Genomic DNA, 12,864 nt, shown 5'->3' with positions numbered 1-12,864 from the left:
CTGATATTTTGAAAGTTCAATTTCTTTCTTCTTACCTTTGATCTAGACTCAATCCTGACTTATTTGAAAAGTTTGTGGCAGATAATATGATTAGGTTTGTCCTAAGTATTAAAAATCTAGTACGCATGATTATATTAATCTTTTGTACTTAGATTTGTAAGATCGATTCATGCATCATGCTTGAGCACATTGCATAATAATTCCCCTTTATAGTGGTTGGGTAAGTAATGTCAATCCCATTCTTGCTAACCTCCGTTATCCTCAAGCTATTCTTATAGTCCTACCCTAAATTCTTTAGGCTATGGCAAAGACCAAGAAAACCGTACGCAAGTCCACCGGACCTTATAGAGTCCCTCGTCACCAATTGGCACCAAGAAATCATGAGCTTGGTGAAGGAAGTTCCAAGAACCTAGGAGAGGAAGGATCTTCAAGCAACCCCACCAACGTTGAAAACCTTAACAAGGAGCTCAACACTCTTCGTCGAGCTCATGCCAAAGATCAAGAGGAGTTGGCAGAAATGCAAAGAGGTATCACCATGACCATGGAGCTGCGGAATGAAGCCTGGACATGAGAAGATGCGGCCAATGAACGCATCAATGAGTTGGAGTTCTACATAGAAGACCTAGAGATGGACAATGCCATTCTTCATGAGAATGTCCATATGCTGTATGCTCAACTTCATCCTCCTCATGGGGATGGTGAAGTTACCGATGAAGAAATGATTGTAGCTCCAGGAGAAGTCGAGAATGAAGAAGAGGAGGAGGACCCTAAGGAGTTAGTGTACTTCTTAGATGAAGATGAGGTTTCGTCTGATATGGGCACGGATGCCGAAGACTGAAAGCTGGGAGTAGTAGTAGTTCCTTTACTGCTTTCCTAGAAAACTAGGGTTGTCTTGTGGGATACAAGACATGTAATATAAATAAGAACCCTTTGTAGCATGTAACCTTTTAAAAGCTTTCAATAAAGAATAATGTAAGTAAATGTGTTTCTCTAACAGATGCCTCGTCCTATCACCCGAACTGGTGCTAGTGGCTCGCATGATGATGATGAGTGTCCAAATCCTCCACCAATGCCCTCGACTATGGTAGATGCCATAGCTACACTCGTCAACGCAATGGCAGAGAATGCCAGGCTATTAAGGGAGTTGGCGTAGAACCAGCAGGCACCATACCCTAATCGTGGCCGTCGTAATAATGGAAACGACAAGTCAACCTATGTGGATTTTACTGACACACGTCCGCCTGTATTCTCTAAGGCAGACGAACCTTTAGAAGCTGATGATTGGCTTAGATCAATAGAGCAAAAGTTTGACCTGATCCACTATACTAAGGTTCAAAAACCAAGGTTTGCGGCACAGCAACTCCGAGGAGCTGTTGGTGCCTGGTGGGCAAATTTGGTAGCAGTACAGCCTGCTGGTCACCAAATCAACTGGAGGGAATTCAAGGATGCCTTCAGGGCACATTATATTCCAGACGGTGTGATGACCATGAAGTTGGAAGAGTTCTTGGCTCTTAAGCAAGGGGAGCACCCGGTGATGCATTATGTTGGGCGTTTCAACCACCTGTCGCAGTATGCTATTGAGTATGTGAATAATGATAGGAAGAAAAAGAATCATTTTCTTAGAGGCTTGAACACTAAACTTCAGACAATGATGGCAGCCTATGGTAATGCAACTTACCATGAGACAATCAACATTGCTATTGCTTCGGAAGAGAATTACCGCCGACACAAAGAGGTGAAGAAGAAGAAAATATTTGCTTCCGGATCATCAAGTGGCAAGCGTCAGAAGATAGTATACCATCCTCAGAATCATGGCCGTACGCCATTCCACCCACAACAAGGCCAAAGCAGGCAGCAAATCTTCATTCGCCCTGCAACTAATACGCCTTATACTCATCAAGCACCATAGCAGCAGAACAATGCAAATAATGCAAACTGCAATGCTACTCCCCAGAATCACAATTTTCCATGCTATAATTGTGGTAAACCCAAGCATTTTTCCCAAGAATGTCTGTATCCTATGAAGAACAATCCTGATGCAACCAAAGCCCCTGTTAATCAAGCTCAAAATCAGTACAAGGGCAATGCTCAGAACCATCAAAAGGGTCCGGCTGAGAAGGAAACTGGAAGGGTATTCTATACGCAAGTGGAATCTATTCCAGAAAGAGAACCAGTTATGATGGGTATGTTTCCCATTGCTAAGCATCCTGCAATTACCTTATTTGATTCTGGTGCATCCCATACATTCATCAATCGTACATTTGTTGTGAAGCATGGGATAGCTATTGGGGAAACAAAAGAACCCTATCATATACAGTCGCCTGGGGGACGAATTTGTATAAGGGAGGTAGTTCAGCATGTATCTATTGATTTGGGAGGATATGAGTTTCCTACCAATATGCTGATATTAAAGGATCAAGATATAGATGTGATCCTTGGTATGAACTGGCTAACTCAACACGGGGCTATCATAGATGTCCTGCGTAGAACAATAAGGGTAAATGCACCTGACAGCAAAACCCAACTTCTCATCCAACTTCCCTTTCCTAAGAGTACAGTAGAGATAGTCTGTGCAACTATTGTTGAAGGAGCCGAGGAAATTTTAGTGGTATGTGAGTTTATGGATGTCTTTCCCGATGACCTGCCTGGTCTGCCACCAGATCGAGACGTGGAGTTCAGAATTGATCTGAAACCAAGGATAGCACCAGTGTCCAGGAGAGCATATAGGATGCCACCAAAAGAATTAGCAGAATTAAAAATGCAACTACAAGAGTTGTTAGACAAGAGTTTCATTCAACCCAGTTCATCACCTTGGGGATGTCCTGCTATTTTCGTGAAGAAGAAGGACCAAACCTTAAGGTTATGTGTTGACTATAGGCCATTAAATGAAGTCACCATCAAGAACAAATACCCCTTACCCCGAATTGATTTACTTTTTGATCAACTTGCGGGAGCTAAGGTATTCTCAAAGATAGACTTAAGATTAGGCTACCACCAGATTAAGATCAGACATGAAGATGTGTCGAAGATAGCATTTACTACCTGATATGGTTTATATGAGTATCTAGTCATGTCTTTTGGGCTAACCAATGCCCCGGCTCATTTCATGTACCTGATGAACTCAGTTTTCATGCCTGAGTTAGATAAGTTTGTTGTGGTGTTCATAGATGACATTCTTATCTATTCTAAGAGCAAAGAGGAACATGCGGAACATCTCCGTATTGTTCTACAAAGGTTAAGAGATCACCAACTATATGCCAAATTCAGCAAATGTGCATTTTGGTTAGAGGAAGTACAATTTCTGGGTCATGTACTATCTGCTGAAGGTATAGCTATTGATCCGAGCAAGGTAGAAGAAGTCCTTAACTGGAGAGCACCTACAACTGTTCATCAAGTTCGTAGTTTCCTGCGGTTGGCAGGGTATTATTGTCGGTTTATTCCTGACTTCTCTAGAATTGCGAAGCCAATTACTAGACTGTTGAAAAATCAAACTAAGTTTGTATGGTCAACAGAATGTGAAGAGGCCTTTCAGTCATTGAAGAAGTTGCTGACAACTGCACCAGTATTAGCACAACCTGATATCGAGAGGCCATTTGATATCTATTGTGATGCATCTGGAATTGGTATTGGCTGTGTTCTTATGCAAGAAGGTAGAGTCATAGCATATGCTTCCAGACAACTCAAGAAGCATGAAGAACATTATCCCACCCATGATCTTGAATTAGCTGCTGTTGTCCATTCACTCAAGATTTGGCGACATTATTTATTGGGCAATATATGTCATATCTATACAGACCACAAGAGTCTGAAATACATCTTCACTCAGTCAGAGCTAAATATGAGGCAAAGGAGATGGTTAGAACTTATCAAAGATTATGACTTAGAAGTGCATTATCATCTGGGCAAGGCTAATGTGGTTGCCAATGCCCTGAGTCGCAAGAGTCATTGTCATTGCCTAATTGTAGAACCTATGCAGCGAACATTGTGTTAAGAGATGGAGCATCTGGATTTACAAATCATAGAACAAGGTTCCCTGTCCAATATTGTGGTTGAGTCCACTATCAAAGATCAGATCATTGCTGCTCAACAGAAAAGTAAGGGCATAGCCTATATTAAGGATAAAGTCAAATCTAGAAAACCAACATGTTTCAAGATTGATGAATCAGATGTCGTATGGTTCAAGGATAGGTTGGTAGTACCCAAAAATCTAGAGCTGTGAAAGCAGATTCTTGATGAAGCTCATTCTACAAGATACTCCATTCACCCGGGTAGCAACAAAATGTATCATGATCTGAGAAAGAGATATTGGTGGACCAAAATGAAAATAGAAATAGCTCAATATGTAGCCAAGTGTGATATTTGTCAGAGAGTCAAAGCAGTTCATATGAAGACTGCAGGTCCATTACATTCGTTGCCAGTTCCATCTTAGAAGTGGGAAGATATTTGTATGGACTTCATCGTGGGATTGCCCAGGACATCTGCAGGCTACAATTCAATATGGGTTATTGTTGATCGTCTAACCAAGATAGCTCATTTCTTACCAGTCAGAGATAAATATCGAGCAGAGCAGTATGGAAAGATTTATCTTGATAGAATCTTCAGTCTGCATGGGGCACCCAAGACCATTGTCTCTGATAGAGGATCATTATTCATATCCAAGTTTTGGAAAAGTCTACATGAGTCTTTGGGAACTAAACTTATCCGTAGTTCTGCTTATCATCCGCAAACAAACGGACAGACTGAAAGGGTAAATCAAATTCTTGAAGATATGTTAAGAGCATGTGTCCTTTCCTTTGGTGCTAAATGGGATGAATTCCTTCCCTTAGCTGAATTCTCGTATAACAATAGCCATCAAGAGAGCATTAAAATGGCACCATTCGAAGCACTGTATGGCCGTAGGTGCCAAATACATTTAAATTGGTCAGAAGCTGGAGAACGTTGGTTCTTTGGACCGGATGTGGTCAAGGAAGCTGAAGAGAAAGTTAAACTCATACAAGCTAATATGAAGATAGCTCAATCCCGACAGAAAAGCTATGCTGATAAGAGGAGAAGACCGCTAGAATTCAAAGTGGGAGATTATGTCTACCTCAAGGTATCACCGATGAAAGGAGTTCATCGATTTGGGATTCGGGGAAAGTTGGCGCCCCGTTATGTCGGTCCTTTTCAAATCCAACAATGATGTGGACCAGTCGCCTATCGCGTCAAGCTACCAGATCACATGTCAGCGGTGCATGATATCTTTCATGTATCTCAGTTAAAGAAGTGTCTTCAAGTACCTGACCAGGAGATCGACTTTGGTGGTGTAGAACTAGAACCTGATTTGACTTATGCCGAGTACCCCATTAGAGTCTTAGATCAGAAAGATCAAGTCACTCGGAGACGTACGATCAAGTTCTACAAAGTACAATGGAATCAACACACTGAAGATGAAGCTACTTGGGAGTCCGAGGATTACTTAGAAGAGAATTTTCCTGACTTCTTCGCTTCTATCTAGTTGCAATACCTTGTCTATATTGTAACTTGTCTCGTTTGTCAGCAAAATGGAAAACCCCCTCGCTCGCCTTTTTGAATAAAGTTCTAATGTGTTAGCTTGACACATTTCCTTTTCCATTACTTAGCCTTAAGTTTTAAATCTCGGGACGAGATTTCTTTAAGGGGGAAGGGTTGTAACACCTCTGGTGTTTTGACCTAATACAAAAATTTGACATGTCATCATGTGCATTGCAAAGCATTCATATAGTATAAAGTTTTGAATGCATTCACTAAATGAGGTTTATTTCATAATGTTGTTATTTCAAGTAATGTGTTTCAAAAAACCCTAAATATAGATCATGACCACAAGGGTCAAATTTCATGTATTCATGTGAGGCCATGTGTCATTTGACTCAAATAACCCTAATGGGCCATGTTACTGGTCAAAAATCAAAATCTAAGTAAAAGGAAGACAAATCAAATTTGAATTCATTTTCAAATTATAAAAGTCCTTTTTGCCCCTTTTAACTAATTCAAAATCCATGAGGAATTTGGGGTTGAGGCAAAAAGCAAAGTTGGAGATTATTTTATAAGGATCAACTTTGGTATTCAAAGTTTTTCAAGTTTACATATAAAATTTGGAGTAATTTTGAAATGATTCAAATGCTCAAATGCACCCCAAATTCAAATTTCAAAATGGAGGCAGAATTTGAAAATATTTCTAGAAGCAAAGTTGTAGAGTTTGAAAAATTGAACAACTTTCATTTTTGGAGATTTTCAACTTCTTTAGAAAATTTGGGAGTAATTTGAAATATGGAAGCAGTGGCAGTTTTGTAATTATTTCAAAAATCATCTCCACCTCTCTGCTTACCGCCGGCGCCACGCGGAGGTCACCGCCGATCGGATTTCACCGCTTTCACGCGTAGTGACACGCCCAAACCTCCGTGGCGAGTTTGCTCGTGTGCTGTCATCACCGTACGCTCGCCGCCGCCGGTGTCTTGCTCGTGCTATAAATAGGAGTACGTCGTCGTCAATCAGAGTTTTCCCATCGACTGCTCGCCGCCGGTGTCTTGCTCGTGCTCGCGCCATTCGTTCTCAACATAGTACCTAGGACCAATTGCTTTGGCCAGAAGCTTCGCCTCATCTTCTTGCTCCTCCCAAGCCTGGTCATGTCGCTCCTGGAAGTCCAGCGCCACCGCGCGACGTCGTCTTCCCTGAGTCTGGCCGGAGCTCTGCCATTCTCGGTTTCACGTGGTCCCGTCGATCCAGTGCGCCTCTGCCTTCACCGAGTCTACCTACGTGATCACGGTGAGCTCCTGAATGTGAAGACCATTTCGCTTTAGTCCCTACTGTACCGTCACCGTGGTTACGCCGTTCACCGACGTGCTCCGCCCGCCATGCCCGGCGTGGAGGTGTCTCCTGTGCACCTTGTTCCTTTCTGATAGCTGAGTTCGGTTCGTGGGAAGTAGAAGATCGTTTTGGTGAGGTCTGTTTCATCGGAGCATCACCGTCGGCGCATTTTGTGGCCGGTCAGTGAGGGTAGCGCCGCCGTGGTTGCTTGAGTCACTGACAGTGGGGTCAGCCTGTCAGTGCGAGTGAGGAAGAAGAACAGTGACGATTTTGATTTTCTGAATTTGTGAATAGTGCTGAAACTTTGGGAATTTGTAGGAAATTCATGATAGCTCCAAAAATTCTGAAATTTTGTGTGTAGCTTCTATACATGTTCTAGTATGATTTAAAAATTTGAAACTTGAAATTTGAATAAATTTTTAATGTTCAAATATTTAGTCCATTAATTGAAAAATGCAATTTCCATGATTTTTTAGGTCACTGTATAATTCCAAAAATCATGAAATTTGTTTTGGTACACTAATTTGTCATGAGGAATCTTGCATAAAAATTTTTAGGTCATTTGGAACAAGTTCATTTTTGGGCTTAATTCCAAATTAATTCAAAAATAGATAAAAGCAAACCCTAAGTGTTTGATTAGTGTTGGATCTTGTTTTGGTCATGTTTTGTGACTAGTAGGGTTCCAAGATCCATTTAGTCAATTCACATGTGTGGTTCTTGATGGTAGGGTTGCAAGTTGGTTTTGTTGGCTTGCAACTGTACTGTGAAATAAAATCAATTGCGGGTGTTTTTACATTTCATGTACCGTGAAAGCATCATGTTTACATTATCATCATGTTAAAGCATATGTTATCATTTCGTGTAGAACCCAAGAACGAAACAATTCTAGTTGAGCAAGTTCTGGAAGAATCCCCGGTTGTCACGGGATTCGATCATTGTGGTACTGACCCGGAACCTGAGATCGTCAACGAAGGCAAGCCCCGGTTTATGCATTAAGCCATTACCTTGTTACTTTGAAAAGTTTATCACCTATGTTACTTACTGCATTAAGTTGATTACTTCAAATGTTACCTACTTGATGCATTACCTACCTTGTTACTTGTTTACCATCCTTGAAGATGTTTTCATTTACAAAGGCGTAGATTGCTTAGTATGCTTTATGGTAGGCTTTCAAAGTAAAAGTTTTGATACAATCAAAGATGGCATACTGGCTGAAGAAAGAAAGAAGGTTGAATGAACTAGAGATTAGTCAGGTGACTTATCTTGAATTTTGGGTAATGTTGCCGACTATGTCGCTTAAAGGCGACTCATTGTGGATCTTCTGAATGAGACACTTTGTAGTACTAGTCACATACTCCGGTAAGCCTACTTCGGCTAATCCGATACTAAGACGAATGCTCACGCACTGGGAGTGGAGAGATGGCGGGAGTAGCGTGTACCCTCATGGCTGGAATGTGGCCGGATTTGAGGTGTGATGTGCTCTCGGGTGGCATGGAGACGGCTTAGTATAGGAGGATCCGGTAGCGAGGTTGATATATGCAAGATTAAGTTCTACATATGTCATGTGATAAGGAATCCCCAGCTAGGACTTGAATCAATTCGAATTGCCAGTGCTCCGCGGATATGGAGACTCGATTCATTACAGAAGCAATGCAGGACTGGTGAATTACTAAAATATGAGAAAAAGATTGGAATGAGAAGGAATGGAATATGAGAAATGTATATTTAGTTGAGATAATGAACTAAAAGGACTTAGGGGTAAAATTTGAGAATAGGATAAATATAGTAAGCTTCTGGCAAAGGACTTTGAATTTTGCTATATCCTTACCTTGTCCCAAACCCCTGCATCCCAAAGTCTTACACCCGTTACGTCAGGTTAGTCTTGTTGAGTACTTTTGTACTTAGGGTTTGTTAACCCTTGTTGCAGGTGAGTCGCATGCGCAGGCTTGTTTTGGTCCCTGCTGCATGTCGGTGTTTGAAGTCAACGATGATGAGGAGTAATGAATGGCCTTTGGACAAGGCACTAGTTTGTATGATAAATAAAGTTAATGTAATATTATCCCGCTACTATGGTTGTATGACACTTTTGGTATTGTAAGTTTGAAAATAACTAGTTTGTAACTATGTTATCTTAAGACTTCCGCTATCTTTTACTCTGGTATATATTTGAATAAACTATTGTAATCTGCAATGACTGTGATTGGGATCCGGTTTGAAAAGAGAAACATGGATGATTCGGGTTTCCCAAGGACACCCGACAGACCTGTTGAGTTGTTGGGAACTTGTGTACGCTATCCGAGGTCTGTTAAGACAACGATAGGTGCATGTGGGCCCGATTCCTTAGGAGGTTCTGCCACATGTTGATGATATTATCTTTGGATCATCAAATGAAGATTCATGCAAAGAATTTGGTGAATTGATGTCGAAGGAATTCGAGATGTCAATGATTGGAGAGCTTACATTCTTTCTTGGTTTTCAAGTCAAGCAAATGAGAGAAGGGATTTTCATCTCTCAAGAAAAATACACTAATGATCTTCTCAAGAGATTCAAGATGGATGAATGTAAGCCAATCAAGATACCAATGCCAACCAATGGACATCTCGACCTAGATGAGGGAGGTAACCCGGTTTATCAAACTCTCTACCGCTCTATGATTGGTAGCTTGTTATATTTGACCGCATCTAGGCCTGACATCATGTTTAGTGTGTGTATGTGTGCAAGGTTTCAAGCTAATCCTAAGGAAACTCATTTGATTGCCATAAAAAGAATCCTTAGGTATCTTAAGCACACACCAAGCATTGGCCTTTGGTATCCCAAAGGAGCTAGATTTGAATTAATTGGCTATTCCGATTCGGATTATGCCGGATGCAAAGTTGATAGGAAAAGCACATCCGGAGGGTGCCATTTGCTTGGTAGATCACTTATGTCTTGGTCCTCTAAGAAATAAAATAGTGTGGCTTTGTCCACCGCCAAAGCAGAATACATTGCCACGGGTGCTTGTTGTGCACAAATACTTTACATGAAACAAACTTTGCTAGACTATGGTGTAGTTCTAGATAAAGTGCCTCTTTTATGCGACAATGAAAGTGCAGCAAAACTTGCAAATAATCCGGTTCAACACTGTCGCACCAAGCACATAGATATCCGTCATCACTTTCTAAGAGATCATGTTGCTAAAAATGATATATCACTAGAAGGTGTAAGGACCAAGAATCAATTGTTAGATATCTTTACTAAACCGCTAGATGAGGCAACATTTTGTAGATTGCGGAATGAACTAAATGTGCTTGATTTTAGCAACTTCACTAAAAATTGAGCTTGTGTTGTCCCTTGCATTGCATTGTAATATACAGCATGTTTAATGCTTTATAATGCATATAGGGCTTGTCTAACATGGTTAAGATAACCGCCGAAAAGCGTGTGAAGAAGCTTAACCTTGGATCAAACTTGACAAGCAACTAGATTCACTTTCAAGCATTGCATTGCATATGCATGAATGTTATTTTGTCGTTTATCTTAAATCACCCTCTTTTCACCTATTTTCTTAAAAAGAATTATAGCCTAAGGCAAAATATTTTGAAAAACTTGAGGGTTTGAGAGAGGTCACTCACATCAGTCCTAATTGGTGTTTATTTGGATCTTATTGGAGTTGGGACTTGATTGGGAACAGGCAGCGTGAAGGAATTTGAAGATTTGCTGAAGGAGTGACCGGACGCTGCACCGGACTCTGGTGTCCAGCGTCTGGTCAGTTCACAGGAGGTGAACCTGCTATCGAAGGAGTGACCGGACACTGAAACTGTGTTCTTCTAGCGTTTGATCAGAACGTGCTTTAGCGTCCGGTCGATCATGAAGACATCAAGGCTAGGTGACCGAACTCTGGCTACGTCCGGTCGGTGTCCACTGGATGCGTCCGGTCGTGATTTTAGAGGATTTGGACCTCTCTGGAATCGACTGGACACTGGGTGGTAGCGTCTGGTCGCTACCACTGGAGCGTCCAGTCAGTAGAAAACGTGTGGCATGCGAACCCTTTTTTGGTTTCCTTCTTTATCCCGTGGGGTCCACCATATATGCTAATCTTCATCGAGGCCTTGACCTACCCACCACCATATTCGCCATCGAAGATCCACCGTGCCTGCCCTAGCTCCGCGCCACCGTCGTAATCTTGCGCGCCACCACACGTCACCACGGCCAAGCATCACCGCCTCCCGTGCCTCAAGCTGCCGCAAGCCTGCACGCCACCGCTTCCTCCAGTGCCGCCAGCACCTCTTCAAGCTGCACCGTGCCCTAGCCGCTGCTCACCAATGCACCGCTGCCGCTCGCTAGCACTCTGTCGCCACCCATAGCGCCAGCACCGCCATGCCCTAGGCTAGTAGTCGAGCTCTACATTGAAGCCTTGCCAGTGACCGCAATCGCCAGTGTCGTTGTTCCTCGACTGAAAATCCGTACCATCGACTCATCACTTTGCATCAACGTTCTTCGTCGAGTTGGAACCCCAACCCTCGATTCGGTGGTCTCCCATGGATCGCTTCTCTTTTCTCCTCAGATCGCCAGTTCATCAGGTAGCTTGCCCGCATTTCAATTACGTATCTAAATTGCTTGCTTCCTAGGGTTTCGCATCTATTAGATATATCGTATTTATTGTATATCCTATCTATTCCATCGTGCAACAAGTCGGTGCTGTTGAGATTGTGTGGCAGTTGTCAGTTAACTCGGGGCCAAGCTCATGAGTAAGGATCAAGGCCAAGCCTCAAAAGTGTTAGAGGTAGTTGTTACCTATTAGCGGTAGTTGATTCTCTTCAGATTCATCACATGGCTCTCATGAAGAATGTCGGTGGTGGTCCAGGAGATGAGGATCAGAGGCCCCCGCCTCGCCAGCCTGTAGACCCCAAAGGCAAGGCAACCAAGAAGTTGGTAGTCAGAAAGCGCAAGTATACAGATGCAGATACAACGAGGGCCACTGTAGTTGCAGAGGCCGTAGAGCGTGCTGAGAAAGGAGGCACTCATAGTGGAGTTGTTATTGCAAATCATCTATCACCAGAGGCGCAGGGTAGACTTGAGCGTATTGAGCATCTTCATGGTAGTCCACCTAGGACTATCATGATGGTAGGACGATGACTTCCCATTGTGGAGCCTCAGCCTCAGGGGGAGTCATAGCAGGAGCCATAGCAGCAGCCCCCACCAGCAGAGCAGACTCAGGAGGGCCAGCCAGCCATGGTGACTGAGCCAGGACCACAGCCACTGTTACGTTGATCTGGTCATACTCGTGTCCTAGTTTTGCCAAGGCCAGTCACTTAGAGGAGGGGTTCTTGTTCACCACCTCGTCCATAGGGTCTGCCTCCAGTGACCCATCATGACTTGAGGGCCGCCATGGCCAAGCAGGTTCAGTAGCTGAGATTTGTTGATTTTGAGATATGGTTTCCACCAAGGAGGGATGAGAGAGCTTTAGAGGGCTTCTACACTCCACTGTAGGAGGATTTCTACAATGCCTATCTCAACAGTGGGGTAGTTTTCATATCTCAGAGGGTGTGCCACATTGACTCTATAGTTGTAGCTGCAGGAGAGCACATTCGCCCCTATCTCACATATCTATCGGGGCTATCAAGTTTGATTGGATGGTCCGGACTATATGTTCCATCTTGGGTTTGGTAGTTCTATGCTTCCCTCTAGATTGATCTGTAGCATAGATATATTCACTTTACATTTTGAGGAAGAGGCTACCGCTTGATGAGTCAGAGGGTTAGGGAGATACTGAGACTTTTGGAGTAGCCAGTCAGACTTCACGAGGTGTGCTATGGCCAAACAACACCCCTAGATGTCCTCATGGTGGTAATGTGCCTCCTACTGACTTGGTTCGCCACTGCTTCACTGAGCCCTTTGGAGAGGGATCACGTAGGAACCCTAGTGACCTAAATCCCACTGCTCGCATACTTGAGGCTGTCATGAGGAGGACACTGCTTCCTAGGATGGGATATAGAGAGGGCTTGACACGTATACAGTTGTGGCTGATCAACTCTCTGATGCAGTAGACCATTTTTGATATAT

Source organism: Miscanthus floridulus, chromosome 17 (assembly GCF_019320115.1).
Source record: "Miscanthus floridulus cultivar M001 chromosome 17, ASM1932011v1, whole genome shotgun sequence".
In the NCBI taxonomy this organism is placed as follows: Eukaryota; Viridiplantae; Streptophyta; class Magnoliopsida; order Poales; family Poaceae; genus Miscanthus; species Miscanthus floridulus.
This window is presented reverse-complemented; position numbering follows the sequence as displayed.